Genomic DNA, 14,007 nt, shown 5'->3' with positions numbered 1-14,007 from the left:
TAGCAGTTTATAACACAATCTGGGCTACGATCCACCCTATCGGATCTTGAGCTTAATAGGGTTGCAGTCTATGAGCCACACCCTGTTCAATTTGATTGGATTTTCTAAACTAATTTGAAGTTATAACCCACACCCAGTGTTGAAGAGCAAAGACGTAAGGACATTGAGAAGATCCATCATTTCCTTCTTCATCCATAAATACTTCTGATGAGTATTGGAGATCACAATATGGTGCTGTACTGAGAACCATTCAATGTCTTCAAATAACAGGGCATCAGACACCCTGGGATTCTGGGGAAATGAAGCTGGGACTCTCTGGGAGAAACATGGAATTAAAAATAAAATGCAAGATGAAGAACTATGAACATTTGAAATATAAGTGATTGAGTGACAACACAAGATCTATTGCTGGTCTGCTGAGCCTGACTCTTAAAGCACTGGCTACACAGTACTTTCAGGAACATGTTAAGAATCTATTAACTGTGCAAAGAAAATGAGAAGAGTTTTACACTCCAATGTTAATTAGTGGGGAAATGAACACAAATGTTCCTACATAGTGAACTATTGTCAATTATTTCACCTCCATGTGTCGTGTACAGTTGATTTAAATATTTGAGTGGAAATCTTATGGGTGTGCTGATGGCTCTTTAAGCTTAAAATTCCTGGTTCCCAAATGGAAAAAATTTAACCAGAGGACACAGTGAGTATTTCATTGTTTCTCAGGACATTTTGCTTATACCTCATACAATGCCTGGTGATCTTATTGTCTCATGCATTTCAGTTCCATCTTCCATATTTATTAAAGAGTAGTTTGCCTGAAACTAGTATATTAAGTTAAATCTACTATACTTCAATTTTGAAAAAAGAGTATTTTGAACTTTCATCATTATCATTCAATCTCCATGGAATCATCCTTTTCCCTTAAATTCATCAGATTATGTGTAAACTATTTCCTAAATGAAACAGATCATTTTGGATATAGGCACTTTCCACCACAAGATTTAAAGAACTCCTGTAGGGTCATTCATTACTTATGCCATCTCCTACATAGCAGGGAAGGAATTACATTCATCTCAGCTCAGGAATTTATTTGTTTTTTTTCCTATTCTCTCCTGGCACATCAGAATATATGTTATGATTTAAAACATGTGCACTCTCTTTTCGTCTAGTTTTTTAAAATATAGTTGATGTACAATATTTTATTTGCTTCAGATGTAGAACATTGATACAGTATTTTATAGATTATGCTCCACTAAAGTTATTGTAAAATATCATCTGTATTCCTCATGTTTTGCAATATGTTGTTGTTGTTGTTGAGTTGCTAAGTCATGTCCAACTCTTTGAGACCCTATAGACTGTAGCATGCAGGCTCCTCTGTCCTCCACTATCTTCCAAAATTTGCTCAAATTCATGTCCATTGAGTCAGTGATGCTATCTAACCATCTCACCCTCTGTTGTCCCCTTCTCCTGCTCTCAATCTTTTCCTCAATTGGAAAAGCATCAGGGTCTTTTCCAGTGAGTCAGCTTTTTGCATTGGTGGCCAAAGTACTGGAGCTTCAGCTTCAGTCCTTCCAATGAATATTCAGTTTTGAGTTCCTGTATATTTGACTGGTTTGATCTCCTTGCTGTCCAAGGGACTCTCAAGAGTCTTCTCTAGCCCCACAATTCAAAAGCCTAATTTCTTCAGCACTCAGCCTTCTTTAAGGTCCATCTCTCACACCCACAATATATACTGGTAGCTTATTTATTTTATACATGTAGGTTTGTTCTTCTTAATTCCCAACCCCTATCTTGCCCCCCTCACCTCCCCCTCCTAAATGGCAACCACTAGTTTGTATTCTGTATCTGTCTTTTTCTGTTTGATTTTGTTTATTTGTATTTGTTTGGAAAAGGTCAGTTTTCATTCCAATCCCAAAGAAAGGCAATGCCAAAGAATGCTCAAACTACCGCACAATTGCACTCATTTCACACACTAGTAAAGTAATGCTCAAAATTCTTCAAGGCAGGCTTCAGCAATACGTGAACCGTGAACTTCCTGATATTCAAGCTGGTTTTAGAAAAGGCAGAGGAACCAGAGATCAAATTGCCAACATCCGCTGGATCATGGAAAAAGCAAGAGAGTTCCATAAAAACATCTATTTCTGCTTTATTGACTGCCAAAGCCTTTGACTGTGTGGATCACAAAAACTGTGGAAAATTCTGAAAGAGATGGGACTACCAGACCACCTGACCTGCCTCTTGAGAACTCTGTATGTAGGTCAGGAAGCAACAGTTAGAACTGGACATGGAACAACAGACTGGTTCCAAATAGGAAAAGGATTTTGTCAAGGCTGTATATTGTCACCCTGCGTATTTAACTTACATGCAGAGCACATCATGAGAAACACTGGGCTGGAAGAAGCACAAGCTGGAATCAAGATTGCTGGGAGAAATATCAATAACCTCAGATATGCAGATGACACCACCCTTATGGCAGAAAGTGAAGAGGAACTAAAAAGTCTTTTGGTGAAAGTGAAAGTGGAGAGTGAAAAAGTTGGCTTAAAGCTCAACATTCAGAAAACGAAGATCATGGCATCCGGTCCCATCACTTCATGGGAAATAGATGGGGAAACAGTGTCAGACTTTATTTTTTTGGGCTCCAAAATCACTGCAGATGGTGATTGCAGCCATGAAATTAAAAGACGCTTACTCCTTGGAAGGAAAGTTATGACCAGCGTAGACAGCATATTAAAAAGCAGAGACATTACTTTGCCAACAAAGGTTTGTCTAGTCAAGGCTATGGTTTTTCCTGTGGTCATGTATGGATGTGAGAGTTGGACTGTGAAGAAGGCTGAGTGCCAAAGAATGGATGCTTTTGAACTGTGGTGTTGGAGAAGACTCTTGAGAGTCCCTTGGACTGCAAGAAGATCCAACCAGTCCACTCTGAAGGAGATCAGCCCTGGGATTTCTTTGGAAGGAATAATGCTAAAGCTGAAACTCCAGTACTTTGGTCACCTCATGTGAAGAGTTGACTCATTGGAAAAGACTCTGATGATGGGAGGGATTGAGGGCAAGAGGAGAAGGGGACTACAGAGGATGAGGAGGCTAGATGGCATCACTGACTCAATGGACGTGAGTCTGAGTGAACTCCGGGAGTTGGTGATGGACAGGGAGGCCTGGCGTGCTGCGATTCATGGGGTCACAAAGAGTCGGACACGACTGAGTGACTGAACTGAACTGAACAGAGATTCACACACATATGTGATAACACATAATATTTGTATTTCTCTGTTTGAATTATTTCACTTGGCATAATACACAATGCAATATTACTCAGTCATAAAAATGAAAGCAATTTACCATTTGCAAAAACAAGGATGGACCAGGAGGGTATTATCTGTTCATCTGTGGATGGACACTTAGGTGCTTCCATATCTGGGCTGTTGTAAATAATACTAGTGTGAAATGAGAGGTGCATTTATCTATTTGAACTTGTGTTTTCCTTTCCTCAGATTTTACCCAGGAAAGGAATTTTGGATCATAAAGTTGTTCTGTTTTCAGGAACCTCCGTACTGTTCTCCACAATGGCTACACCAATTTGCAGTCCCACCAACAGTGTAGGAGGGTTCCCTTCTCTCCATATTCTAGCCAACACCTGCTAGCCATAGAATTCTGTTGATAACCGGGACAGGTGTGAGGTGAAATCTCATTGTGGATAAGACTTCCATTTCTTTGATTAGCATTGTTGAGCTTCTTTTCATGTGCCTGTGGCATATTTCTTCTTTGTAAAAATGTCTGTTCAGACCTCTGCTCAATTATTTATTACTTTTTTTTTGGATATTGAGTTGTATGAGTTGCAAACCAATCATACACACTTTAAACTGCTCCTTCTCTCTGAACCCTCCTCTTGGCATTTAAATATATTATGACATCACCCAACCTGAAATTTGAAACGAAACAAAAAAAGATAAGCAAACAATTTGGATTCCTTTTATTTCTAATGGTTTCCCTCTCATACCCTCTTTAATCCAGGTTGAGGGTAGAGCTTATCAGCACTTTTCCCCACCTCAAACAATCTTGTGTTTTGTCCCCATTAATTCATAGACATGATTCTTGCCAGCAAAGCTCATGTCCGATCAAAATTCAAGTCTCATGAGGTGTCATCAGTTTTCATCCTGAGCAGAAGTTGACTCCTTCTGTTGTGAGCCCGATTTTCCCTGGAATCTTATCACTTTCATCACAGTTTTGGATACCAGAGGGCAGAGGAAATGGCGCTTCATGTGCTGGGTATTTATTAGGAAGTGATCTCAAAATAAACATATAGTGAAAAGATGAGGAAGAAATCCATGCAATCAGAAACCTGGCTTCACCTCAGCCATCAGTAAGCACTGTCCAAGCACACACGCAAGCTCAGCCAGGGTGGATGGCAGGAATGCGGCCAGCTGAAAGAGGAGAGTGAAAAAGTTGGCATAAAACTCAGCATTCAGAAAACTAAGATCATGGCATCTGGCAATTAGATGGGGAAACAGTGGAAACAGTGGCAGACTTTACATTTTTGGGCTCCAAAATCACTGCAGATGGTGACTGCAGCCATGAAATTAAGATGTTTACTCCTTGGCAGGAAAGTTATGACCAACCTAGACAGCATATTAAAAAGCAGAGACATTACTTTGCCAACAAAGGTCCGTCTAGTCAAGGCTATGGTTTATCTGATAGTCATGTATGGATGTGAGAATTGGACTATAAAGAAAGCTGAGTGCCGAAGAGTTGATGCTTTTGAACTGTGGTGCTGGAGAAGACTCTTGAGAATCCCTTGGACTGCAAGGAGATCCAACCAGTCCATCCAGAGGAAATCAGTCCTGGTGTTCATTGGAAGGACTGATGTTGAAGCTGAAACTCCAATACTTTGGCCACCTGATATGAAGAGCTGACTCATTTGAAAAGATCCTGATGCTGGGAAAGATTGAGGGCAGGAGGAGAAGGGGATGACAGAGGATGAGATGGTTGGATGGCATCACAGACTCAATGGATTATTAAACTCAATGAGTTTGAGTAAACTCCAGGAGTTGGTGATGGACAGGGAGGCCTGGTGTGCTGCGGTCCATGGGGTTGCAAAGAGTTGGACATGACTGAGCGACTGATCTGAACTGAACTGAGGGGGAGTGACACTGGGAGCTGACAGTCAGTACCGAGTGGTGCTGCTGGCGGGTGTGGATCAGGACCCTGCCTCCCAGGAGGCAGCCACCCTGCCAGCCAGCTGTCCTCACTCTGGAGAGCCGGTGGTGTCCTGTGGGGGACCTGGACCAGGTCTCTCTGTGCCCAGAAACCCCTCCATATAAGGCTGGCAACGGGGTTAAGTGCCCTGGTCCTCATGTATAAGTGGATTCCTTTCTCTTCCTGCTCCTAGGCTGTGCCCCCAGAATGTATTTCCCTGTTAAATCTAGAGCTCTGCTGCCCCTGAGAACTGATGTCATGACCCTGTCACTCACTCGGTAAAAACCTGTCTCTCATCTCCCATCACTGTAGGTTTATTATCATCATTAATATAATGAGTACATCTCCCTCCCCATGTTCATTGCTGCCTTAATTGTTATTGTTGTTAATCTTCTTTATTCCCATTATTGTATATTATAGTACATTGTTATTCAGTCAGTTCAGTTGCTTATTCGTGTCAGACTGTTTGGGACTCCATAGACTGCAGTACACCAGGCTTCCCTGTCCATCACCAACTCCCAGAACTTGCTCAAACTCATGTCCATTGAGTTGGTGATGCCATCCAACCATCTCATCCTCTGTCGTCCCCTCTCCTCCTGCCTTCAATCTTTTCCAGCACCAGGGTCTTTTCCAAGGAGTCAGTTCTTTGCCATTGGGTGGCCAAAGTATTGGAGCTTCAGCTTCAACATCAGTTCTTCCAATGAATATTCAGGACTGATTTCCTTTCAGGTTTATGGGTTTGATCTCCCTGCTGTCCGAGGGACTTTCAAGAGTCTTCTCCAACACCACAATTGAAAAGCATCCATTCTTTGGCACTCAGCATTCTTTATGATCCAATACTCATATCTATACATGACTATTGGAAAATCCATAACTTTGATTAGACAGACCTTTGTTGGTAAAGTAATGTCTCTGCCTTTTAATATGCTGTCTAGGTTTGTCATAGCTAGTACATTGTGGTTGTTGATACAGAACATTGAGGTGAGATGCTCTTTAGAAAAGTGTTTTCAGCTGTACCACAAGGTATCATTTTATCCTGAGGAGCTTCCTGGAATATTCCAATTCTTGATTCTACCAGGTGTGAAATAGATAACTAATAGTGATGTAATGTACAAGCATAGGGAATATGGCCAATATTTTATAATTATTTTATATGGAGTATGATCCATTAAAAATATTGAAGTACTAAGTGCTGCACCTGAAAGGTTTATAATCCTGTAAATTAACTGTACTTCAACTAAAAAAATCAATAAAAAATAAAAGCCAGTTTTTAAAACATAAAAAACACAAAAAAGAATGAACTTTTAGAAGCCAGATTTTATCTCCTACCAAATTCATATGTTCAACTATTCAGCTGTATATTGCCACCCTGTTTATTTAACTTCTATTCAGAGTACATCATGAGAAACGCTGGACTGGAAGAAACACAAGCTGGAATCAAGATTGCCGGGAGAAATATCAATAACCTCAGATATGCAGATGACACCACCCTTATGGCAGAAATTGAAGAGGAACTAAAAAGCTTCTTGATGAAGGTGAAAGTGGAGAGTGAAAAAGTTGGCTTAAAGCTCAACATTCAGAAAACGAAGATCATGGCATCCGGTCCCATCACTTCATGGGAAATAGATGGGGAAACAGTGGAAACAGTGTCAGACTTTATTTTTCTGGGCTCCAAAATCACTACAGATGGTGACTGCAGCCATGAAATTAAAAGACGCTTACTCCTTGGAAGGAAAGTTATGACCAACGTAGACAGCATATTCAAAAGCAGAGACATTACTTTGCCAACAAAGGCTCGTCTAGTCAAGGCTATGGTTTTTCCTGTGGTCATGTATGGATGTGAGAGTTGGACTATGAAGAAGGCTGAGTGCCGAAGAATTGATGCTTTTGAACTGTGGTGATGGAGAAGACTCTTGAGAGTCCCTTGGACTGCAAGGAGATCTGAACCAGTCCATTCTGAAGGAGATCAGCCCTGGGATTTCTTTGGAAGGACTGATGCTAAAGCTGAAACTCCAGTACTTTGGCCACCTCATGTGAAGAGTTGACTCATTGGAAAAAACTCTGATGATGGGAGGGATTGGGGGCAAGAGGAGAAGGGGACGACAGAGGATGAGATGGCTGGATGGCATCAGTGACTCGATGGATGTGAGTCTGAGTGAACTCCGGGAGTTGGTGATGGACAGGGAGGCCTGGTGTGCTGCTATTCATGGGGTCACAAAGAGTTGGACACAACTGAGCGACTGATCTGATCTGATCTGATCTGATCACATTGAAGAGACCAGAATGGAGGACGTTCCTTGTGGTCCTGTGGTTAAGACATTGCCTTCCAAGGCAGGGTGTGCAGGTTCCATTCTTGGTTGTGGTAACATGTTGCAAAATGTGGCCCCTAAATTAAAAATAAATCAATAAAACTTGAAGAGACCCTAATGTGGCTGTCTATGGAGACTCCTTGTGAGCCCATGGACTGTAGCCTCTCAGGCTTTCGGTCCATGGAATTTCTCAGGCAGAACACTGGAGTGGGTTGCCATGTCCTTCATGTCTATGGAGAAGGGGCAGATAAAGCAGTGTTTAGGTTAAAGTCATACCCTCATCTCAGCAGACTGGTGCCTTTAGAAGAAAAGCAAGAGACCCCAGAGTCTAAGGACGGGCAGGCCACTGAAGGATGCTGGTCACACTCTAAAAACAGAGGCCTCAGGAGAAAACAGAGCAACTACACTTGGTCTGGAAACTTCATGCCTCCAGGACTGAACCTCTGCCTGCAGTTGGAGATCTTTATTTAGATAGAAACTGGAGTGTGGACCTCCGGAGGTGCGGTTTCACACCAAACCCCTCAGAGCATGTTTTCCATTTCTATAACCCAGTAACTCTGGAGGCAGAGACCAAGCCTTGGGCTCAGATCTGGGGACTCCCAGGACCAGACCTGGGGTTCAAGGACTGAAGAAGTGCTCTAAAAGAATAAATGTTAGTAGAACTCCTACCGTCAAATATCTATGATCTATCCAACTTCTTTCTCATACCTTTCATTTCAGGTGTTCTTTTTCATACATCTTGAGTTGACTTCTACTTTCAAATACTTGGGATGAATGTCGATGATTCCCAATAAGTTTTCATCTTTCTAAATGTGTTATAGTTTCACCATTTAAAAAACTATCTTTGGGGAATTCCTTGGCAGTCCAGTGGTTACATGTCAGACACGCACGGCTGTGCATCAGGGCACCCAGGATATCTCACTTTCTTGTGCATTTTGTCACCTGTGAAATCTGAGACCCACTTCCGAGCTGAAAGAGACATGAGCTGGGAGTTGGGCTTCGAACATGGGGAACACCTGCTCTATGAATGCAGTGCTCTAGTGCCTGAGCAACAAGCGGGCCCTGGGCAGCTCATGCTGTTTCAGCAGCATGGACCATCTGTCCCTACCATATCTGTGTGCTGTGTGCTATGCAAGCTCACATCACCCGAGCCCTCCTTCATTCTGGAGAGGTGATCTGGCCCTGGAAGGACCTGGTTGCTAGTTTCCACAGATATAAGCAGGAAGATGCCCACGAGTTTCTGATACTCCCCTGGACATCATGCAGCAAGCGTGTCTGAGTGCCTATGAGCTGTTAGATCATGCCTCTGAGGACAGCACCCTCATCTGTCAGATCTTTGGAGGGTCCTGGAGATCTCAGATCCAGTGTCTCCACTGCCTTGGTGTCTCAGACACTTTTGACCCATGTCTGGACATCCACTGGATATCATGGCAACTCAGAGTATGAACCAAGCTTTGAGAGAGCTGGTGAAGCCCAAGAAGCTAGACGGTGGCAATGCCTATCATTGTAGCATATGTCTCCAGAAGGTGCGGGCCACCAAGAGGTTGACTCTGCACCACGCCCCCCCAAGGTCCTGATCCTCATGCTAAAGCGGCTCTCAGGTTGCACAGGTGACAAAATGCACAAGCAAGTGAGATATCCTGGATGCCTTGATGTTCTACTGATGTTCTACTTGATGTTCTGAGCAGAAAGTAGGACACCTGGATTATGTGCTCTATGCCGTGCTGGTCCACTCCGGGAAGAGCTGTCACCAAGGACATTACTTTTGTTGCGTAAGAGCTGGAAATGGCCAGTGGTACAAGATGGACGATGCTAAGGTCACCCCCTGTGCCATGCATCTACCCAGAGTGCCTATGTCCTCTTTACATCCAGAAGAATGAACTGGAAGGAGGTGATGGGGGTAGCGCCAGGAGGTCCCTGGGGGTTGACCCCGCAGGTGTGGATGCAGCCCATGGCGAGCCTGCAGGAGATACCAGTCCTGGAGCTCCTGGGTCGGAGGAGCCCCTGGAGGAAACTGACGTTCAAGAAATCAGCTTAAAAACCATATGATTATCTCATTAGATGCAGAGAAAGCCTTTGACAAAATTCAACATCCATTTATGATAAAAACCCTCCAGAAAGCAGGCATAGAAGGAACATACCTCAACATAATAAAAGCTATATATGACAAACCACAGCAAACATTATCCTTAATGGTGAAAAATTGAAAGCATTTCCCCTAAAGTCAGGAACAAGACAAGGGTGCCCAGGTGTACAACATAGTGATTTAATTATTTAAAACATTGCTTCTGCTGCCAAGTCGCTTCAGTCATGTCCAACTCTGTGCGACCCCAGAGACGGCAGCCCACCGGGCTCCCCCGTCTCTGGGATTCTCCAGGCAAGAACACTGGAGTGGGTTGCCATTTCCTTCTCCAATTTAAAACATTATACTCCACTTAAAGTTATAATAAAATATTCCCTGTGTGGTACAATTTATCTTTGTAGCTAAATTAAAATTTTTTTATACATAGTAGTTAGTATTCCTTGATCTCATGTTTTCAGTTTGCCCCTCCCCTCTTCCTTTTGGTAAGCCCTGCTTTATTCTCTGTGAGTCTATTTGTTTTCTTATTTCATTTGTTTTTTTTTTTTTTTAGGTTTCACATATAAGTGATAGCATACAGTATTTGTCTTTTTGTGTCTGACTTATTTCTCTAATCATAAGACCCTGCAAGTCTGTCCATATTGTTGCAAATGGCAAAATTTCTTTTTTACAGCAAAGTGATATTCCATTGTACATATACATCATTTGTTATTTACTCTGTTGATAGAGATGTAGGTAGCTTGCATATCTTGACTTTTGTAAACAAAGTACTTATGGACATTGGGGTGCACATATCTTTTCAAAATAGCATTTTTGTTTTCTTGAGCTGCACACCCAGGAGTGGGGTTGTTGGATCATACAGTAGTTCTATTTTTCACTTTTAGGACCCTCAATACTCTTTTTCATAGTGGCTGCACCAATTTGCATTCCCACCAACAGTGTGCTGCTGCTGCTGCTGCTGCTGCTAATTCGCTTCAGTCGTGTCCGACTCTGTGCGACCCCATAGACGGCAGCCCACCAGGCTCCCCCGTCTCTGGGATTCTCCAGGCAAGAACACTGAAGTGGGTTGCCATTTCCTTCTCCAAAGCATGAAAGTGAAAAGTGAAAGGGAAGTTGCTCAGTTGTGTCCGACTCTCAGCGACCCCATGGACTGCGGAGCCTTCCAGGCTCCTCCGTCCATGGGATTTTCCAGGCAAGAGTACTGGAGTGGGGCCATTGCCTTCTCCAAACAGTGTGCTAGGGTTCCCTTTTCTCCATATGCTGGACAACCTTTTCAAGTCATAGAACTTTTTGTGAGGGCATTGAGACAGGTGCAAGGTCACAGCTCATTGTGGATTTGATTTGCATTTCTCTGATGATTAGAGGTGTTGAGTATCTTTTTATGTGGCCATGTGTATCTCCTCTTTATGAAAATGTCTATTCAGATTCTCTGCCCATTTAAAAAAAATATTCATTTATTTATTTATTTTTGACTGTGCCGGGTCTTGGTTGCTGCCCAGGCTTTTCTCTAGTTGTGGCGAGTGGGGGCTACTCTTGTCATGGTGCCACCACTTCTCATCCCGATGGCTTCTCTTGTTGCAGAGCACAGGCTCTAGGTGCTCGGGTTTTGGTATCCGCAGCTCCTGGGTTCTAGGGGATAGGCTCAGTAGTCGCGGTGCACAGGCTTAGTTGCTCCATGGCATGTGGGAATTCCCCGACCAGAGACTGAATCCCGGGGTTGCCTCCAGGGAAAGTGACTAACCTCCAGCCCGGGAGGACTCAGCTTCCTGCCAACAATGCTGGGACGCAGCTCTAAGAAAATCGTGGGCTCCAATTGCCTAAGGCTGCAAACCTCAGGCCCTGTTGCTTCTCCTACAGCATCTCACTCCTTCTCCCTGTGACCGGCTGCCAAGGGCCAGCGGGAGAGGGGTTTCCCACACCGCCACCCAGGATACCGCGTTGCTGGTGGTCTGTCTAATTTCTGCACTCAGCTCGGTCCAGAGAGGCAGGCGGTCCGGCCCGGAGCAGCCCCAGCCCTCGGCCCTTGTTCCCGGGGACCGGTCCCTGCGGCGCCACCACGACGGGAGGCTCGGATCTCCTCTAGTTCAACAGAAACGCGCCCCACGACCACACCCCCGGAGGCTGGAGCAGAACAGACCCGGCGAGACCTCCCTGACGGCGGAACCGCGGCCCAGACAAGTCTGTGGCCTTCAGACCTGACCTCTGGGACGCCATCAAGTCCCTCAGTCGTCTGAAATACGTGTCTTCGAGGTCCTGAACTACAAGAGGTTTATGGCAAGTTGGAAAACGGAGACTCAAACAGTCAGAGCGCTGGCTTTCAGCTACTGAGAAGGTCCTGCGCCGGAAGGTGCCGGCGGCCCTGGAGCCCGAGGCGGCGCCGGAGAAGGGACCGGGCGGGTCTACGTTCCGGGCGTCAGGCGGGACCGGACTCCTCTTGAACGCGAGTCTGCAAAGAGCCTGGACTGTTAATGGAGAGACGCAGGTGCTCACTGACACGGCGGAGTGAGCGCCAGGCGGAACTTGAGACCTGCGATCCTCCTTTGAAAAGTGCGAGAAGCGGGCGCTGTACACGAGGAGCCGCGGGGTCGGCCGGCCGGACGCCGCGGGCGCGGGGCCCACACACCGCGCGCTTCCCGGCAGCCCTCAGCTCCCCCCACCCCCTCCGCTCCTTTTCTTGGTGCCGTGGAGCCGGGCTGTTCACTCGGAAGAGCAGAGAGCAGGAGAGGACTCGGAGACTCACACCCAAACCCACAGGGACGACTTGGCTCCGGGGAGCAGGCTCCACGAGCAGACCTGCGCTCCGCTCCTGTGAGACGGGCGCGCCCGGACCTGCTCCCGGACTGACCTGGGGGGCCCTGGGGCTCCGGGCGTCCTCCTCACACGACAGCGCCTGAGGGACAGGGCTGGGGGGCGGAGGTGACCCTGCGGCTGAAGGGGCTTGTAAAGTCCTCCGTGGCTGCTTCCTTTCTTATGGCGAATGCCCAGTCGTGATGTTACTTAAAGACAAAAGAATAACCTTTGTAGCATCACTAAACTCATGACTTTTCTCTTTCTCTCCCTCCTCGCTACTCCTTTCTTTCCTTTTCTTCTCTTTTTAAACTCTCACATCTGACAAGTGTCAAATACACACAAACGTATAATGAATCATCATATTCCTATTTCCTCTCTTCTTGGTATTTATCAATATTTTGCAAATCGTTTTTCAGCTCTGTACTTTTCATGTCTTTATTTCTCTCTTCCTTTTCTTTTTTTGACTGAAATGGGAAGTGTGTACTCTTTAATTTTTATTTATGTATTCATTTCTTTTTTAATTGGACTGTAGTGGCTTTACAACGTTGTGTTGGTCTCTACTGTGCAGCAAAGTGAATCAGCTGCATGAATACATGTATCCCTTCTTTCCTGGATTTCCTTCCTACTGAGGTCACCACAGAGCATTTTCCCTTTCTTTTTCTTTTTGCTAGACTGTTTTGAAGCAAATCCAGGGTACCCTATCATTTCACTGCTCAGCCCTTCAGTGAGCTTCTTTAGCTGATGAGGCCCTTTCTCTTCCAGCATAACTGCCACATTGCTGGCACCCTAATCAAGTCAACAAGAAGCCTCAGATATTACCCAGTCCATATTCAAACTTATCTGGCCCTCTCAAAAATGTTTTCTTGCAATTGATCTCTTTGATACAGAATCCAAACAAGGCCCACTGTTGGTTGTTTTGCCTCTTTTCTCTCCCTATAATTGTAATCCTCCTTTCTCCTCAGGCCATTCAGATCAGATCAGATCTTGTAAAAAAAAAACTAGTTTGTTTTTCCTACCTAGCATCTCCTGTCCTGAGTTTGACTTATTGCTTCCTTGAGTTGTTGTTTGACTTGTTTCTCTAACTTTTGCATTTCCTGTAAATTGTTAGATGTAGAAGCTTGATTAGTTTCAGGTTCAACTGCTGGTGAGCCCTGAGGGAACTCAGGAAGGAAACAAGAAATACCCACTATCTAGTAGCCATCAGACTGCAGCCACCCCGATGGTGCAGCTTGAGGAAACTCAGGATGAGAAAACACAGGATCCGGGCCCCAGAGAGCCGAGGAATGATTTCAGTGAGCCCAAACTCCTGCATCTTCCCATACCTAGAAAAGTGCTAAATTCCTTAACTGGGGATATCTGTTTTTCTTTTATTACCAGTAACCTCTTGTTCTCACTACGTGTTGTTATCGCAAAAATTCCTATATATCCTGGAATATATGCTGGGTTCATCATTTCCTCTTTCAAACAGTTTTATCTGAGAGGTGCTCTCCCTAAAACTGCCGGCCGAATAAACATAACTCTCAACTTGTAGGTTGTGCATTTTTTTTCAGTGAACATGCTTTTGTTCAGAGTATTTCTTAGGTGGTGGTGTGCCTTCTCTGAATCACAATAGGAGGTCCATGAACCTCTGATCCT

The 14,007-nt window shown here is 44.6% G+C and overlaps 1 pseudogene; it reads left to right on the top strand.

Annotated features, from left to right (window-relative positions):
- Positions 1-7,619: 7,619 nt before the first annotated feature.
- Positions 7,620-9,598, top strand: LOC123332901 (annotated as a pseudogene).
- Positions 9,599-14,007: the final 4,409 nt, after the last annotated feature.

Source organism: Bubalus bubalis, chromosome 1, assembly GCF_019923935.1.
Source record: "Bubalus bubalis isolate 160015118507 breed Murrah chromosome 1, NDDB_SH_1, whole genome shotgun sequence".
Classification (NCBI taxonomy): domain Eukaryota; kingdom Metazoa; phylum Chordata; class Mammalia; order Artiodactyla; family Bovidae; genus Bubalus; species Bubalus bubalis.
This window is presented reverse-complemented; position numbering and strand designations above follow the sequence as displayed.